We start from the raw sequence: 4,613 nt of genomic DNA, 5'->3' as shown, positions 1-4,613 counted from the left end.
GAGCCAGCTGGTCCTGGCACCCGGGCTTCTGATGTGACCCAAATGCTGCTCCGCGCAGAACCTGGAACAGAGGGTTACTGAAGAACTTACCTCTTCAGGAGCTCATGCTTCCTTGCAAGTCAGTGGTTTCTTGGTCCTGCCAAGTCTCTACTTCCTCCTGAGGCAGGAGCTGCTATGTCAAATAGCCCTGCCTCCCAGCATATGCTGTCACTGGAGAACCCTGGATGGTGAGGTCTGCATCCTGCACAGGTGAAAATACGACTGAAATTCTGAACCAGTTTACAAAGGATAGAAGAGTTTCTTCAAAGAAAAACTGCACTTGGCTTTATGGAGACAGTCTGCAGTCCTCACTTCTGTCAAAAGTTACTTGGTTAAGTGCACATTCAGGACCCACTGGCTAATTTTCCAACCTACTTTTTTTTAGGCATTCTGGAAAGCATTCAGAACTCGGCTCACTGATCTGACTAAAAAGGAAAAATCACTGATATACTTCATTGTACAGGTATTTAATATTTTCCACCTTGCATGTAGCAGTAGCACCTTTTGATTCTTACATGATAGGCTTACAAATCGAATCCTACCACCGTGTTCTGGGAAATATTGTATTTCCTCTGTGAATACACCTCTACCTTCACACTGAAGTCTTTTTTGATGCTTTTGGGGCACTATGTGGCCAGAATTGTTCTGAGGCACTTCATTGCACATATAAGCTTATGAACTAATGTAAAAATACACAACTTTGTACTTTTTGTTTATAAATTTTCTATCTCATGAAGTAATAATCTCCCAAGCATTCGCATGTGACAAACCTTGCTTAAAATACAAGTATGTGGTTGTTACTTGAATCATCAACAATGGTGATTTAATAGCCCTATAGTATATTTCAGACTATTTTTTGTATCACTGGTGTATCACCTGTGTTCCTCTCACTGAGCACATAGACAAATTCACAAGTTACAATTAGGGAAAGAAAGGAAAATATTCTTTTTTTTTCAACACCTGAAAACTTCACAGGGTGCTGTAAGTAAGAGGATAACTATGAGCTCACGCCAGTTAACAACCAGGATTGTTAGTTGGCATCAGAAGTGCCAACTCATTAGTACATGATGAACTTGAATCGGTAATAGTAAGCTAAGATTTAGCTTAGGCAAACTCAGAAAAACCTGCAATCTTAAAGATAAGCCCTATTTTTATCTACTGGTACAGTTAGTTGCTCAGATTTGGCAAGGTAGGAGCCAGTACAATCCATAAATCAATACAACCACGCTGTCTTGTTGGCACAGCGGGGCAGTGGCATTGCTTATGAACTTGAGCTGGTGTATCCAAATAGAGCTGCATTCCCCATTACAGCCACATTTTACTGTTGCCCACTACACAGTACAGATAGGCCCAGAGTTTCATAGGAAGTTTGTTGACCTGGCCCAGGAAGTATATTCTTTTAGATTTCTGAGGTGGATCATCTTAAATAAGAAGCTGTAATTCCTGTGTTTATTTTACAAAGCTTCAGTTGCTTTTCTTTGTTGCTTCAGTTGCTTTTCTTTTTTTCAGTAAAAGTTGGAAAGAGAAGCATCCTGGGAGGAGGATGTCACTGCAGCTGTATGTGTGGGCATAGCAAAGCAGCATAAATTCTGATTGCTAGAAAGTTGCCACAGCAGGTTCTGTGAGCTGTTGAAACTAGGCTTATGTTACTTCCACATCAAATTTTCTTTCACTGGCTCGTCCCTCTAAATAAAAATGAAAAGTTAACAGACTATGAAACATATTTTGCATTGTTTATTCCAAAATACCTCTATCTTGAGATATGCTAATCAAATAACCATGGCTGGTCTTTAATGGAATGGACAAAAAGTGATGCAGTATGGCATCCTTAATCTCTTCAGGGAAACACCTCAAATGCCTGTCATAGGAGTGACATTGACAGGTTCTGAAGAGATTGGCCTCCAATCTCACAGCAAGATAAAAGAGTGCCAGCAGTCACTGCTCAGGAGGCCGTCAATTAATAACCGGGTAACAGGTATATATTTTGACTAATATTTGACATTTACATTACCTCCAAGTTAGAGAGAAAGGGAGCCTTTCACCTCAAAAATTGTTTTCAACCTGTTAAAAAAAAAAAGTTTTATTTTCAGCTAACTGCATATGCTGATGAAGCTCAACTTATTTTCACTTATTGCTACTATTTCTATTAAATAGACATAGTTCACTGTGACTTATACTATAAAACATTTGCATCTTACCGAGAAACATTCATTAATCACTCTCTCTATTCACACTGAAACAGCTATGATAATCAATTCCTATTTGCACAGCTGTGATATGAATAATGTTAAAATTTTACTGTAATTGTTCTTCTGCTGAAAAATGGTTTCAGAGAACTCAGGGGTTTTTTCACATATATATATGGAATGTATGTACAAGAATGGCCAAGTATTATTTGGAATACTTAATTACATACAATTCTGCTGTTGAAACAAAGATTAAGTCTGCTCTCTATCTTCTATGTTTGCATACTGCTTCACAGATTAATATCTGCCTTTGTCAAATACACAGAAACAGATTTGTGGCTCTTTGTGGCTAGAATGTAGCTAAGGTACCACAGCAAAGGGAAAATGGATAAATATGCAAAAGCTTTTATAAGGAATGTAATGTTCTGTTACAACACTGTATTTCTTTCCGAGGAGCAATCCAAACTGCATCTTAAGCAATGGATCAGGTTGCCTAGAAAGGTTGCGCAGGTGCCAGCCTTGGATTTCTTCCAAGACTTGACTGGACCTCAGAGCTGACCATGGTCTGAGTAGGAGGCTGGACTAGAGACCTCCTAAGACTTCCAACTTCATTTCACCTATCTATGATCATAAATTTTAGGCACCTAATAGAACAATAATCCTAAATGCAAGAGAGAGATCTCAGCAGAGAGATTCTTTTCGTCTAACAGAGATCTCCGAATTTAAGCAGAAAGGATCTTTTCTCAAGAGAACTACTGGACTAGCTGTTTTCTTCAGTTCACCACAAACTAATGATATGACCTTTGATTCAGAGCTACCACTTTGTCTTGCCACTGAACTCAAAGATTCAGTATTTCCATAGCCAGTGCCAACAGATTTTATTTGTCTTCTTGTATGGCAAATTATAAATTGTCACAGATCAAGATGAAACAAGTGCAAGCTGTTAGGAGTTCACATTTAAACAACAATAGCAGCCTCTTCAATATCAATATAAACCAAAATGTAACAGAGCAACTTTATATAGAAAAGCAATTGATAGATGAGGGTAAGGTAGGTGCATCCATCATCACATTGTATTGCATGGAGTTATGAAAAATGCATGGCAAATGTATATACATGGTGAACGTGCTTAGTACATTTCAGTTTTGGCTGAAGAAAAAGCAAAAAAGCAACATGTCAGTAATTCTTTAACTATAGAAGGATTGATAGGGCTGGAATGTTTTTTGGTAGGTGGCCAATATAAACCAGCTATGGCCCATTCTGTGCAGAACAAGTGTAGCGTGAGTTCTACTGAGTCTATCAAATGCATTTTGAACTTTTCTAGGGAGTGGTGGAAATGTGTTTTATCAGTTCTTCGCATGTGGTTTTACTTTCTATGGGTGCAAGAGTTTGGCCACGTACACGGGTTATTAGCACAGAAACACAAGGGGCCCAAACTTATTCATCTATACAGCACTCCGGCTACGCCATTCCTGTTAGCAGCAGCAGCAACTTCTGAATCATCAATATGAAACAAAAAAAGCTGCTTTTACAGTTTACCACAACCTTTCTTTGTATAAAAGGTGCTGGATTTTGTTATTTCTAATGGCCTTGCATATGAACTCCTGTGGTTTTCATTATTTCTGCAGAGGTGTATGAAGGGTGCACTGCCAGTGTTAGGTCAGGTTTACTTAAATCAACCTATTTAGATTAAAGTTGGCATAACTGATATGTCACAGTGGTATGTGAAAGTTACCTGAGGCCTTATAAGAGCACAAATTTGTGAGAGCAGATCAACCACAAAGGCCCCAGACTGAACTTACATATGAATGACCCTTGGGGATGTATTTTTCATATTTTTGCATTACAAACACCCAGAAACATGTTAAGTACACACATCTTGCTAGGGCAGAGCTTTATACCTTTGAGATGAGCACTAACAAAACAAACTATACAATCCACAGCCTGCTCCCTCAAGTTGTGCCCTCACTGGCTCCCACAATCCACACAGCACAGCTTTAAGCAGTCAGGAGAGGACTGTGTGCAAAACAAAGTTTATGCAGCAGTAAGATGTTCCAGGTTTCAGCTTCAAGTTTCATGACTCATGTTATGGAAAAGGCAATACCTCGTATTTTTAATACAGCTGGAGGATTCTTCCTCCAGTAAACAACTATTGAGAGCTGCTCTGTATTCAAATCCCACAACACAGCTCCAGAAGCATCAGCCTCTTTTAGCTCTACTATGCAGCTGGGGAAAAACTGAGGAAGTGTAGCAGCTTTTTTGAGGAAATGGATTTAGCTACTGAGATTTCAGACACAGATAAAGAAATTGAAGACTATGAGCCTGAACACTGTTAGGTAGATGGTAGAGGCATGGTTCCTGTGAAGCTCGTGTTTATTGAGGAAAAAA

The sequence above is a fragment of the Neopelma chrysocephalum genome, unplaced genomic scaffold (assembly GCF_003984885.1).
Source record: "Neopelma chrysocephalum unplaced genomic scaffold, ASM398488v2 Primary Assembly neopelma1_25, whole genome shotgun sequence".
Taxonomy (NCBI): Eukaryota; Metazoa; Chordata; class Aves; order Passeriformes; family Pipridae; genus Neopelma; species Neopelma chrysocephalum.
This window is presented reverse-complemented; position numbering follows the sequence as displayed.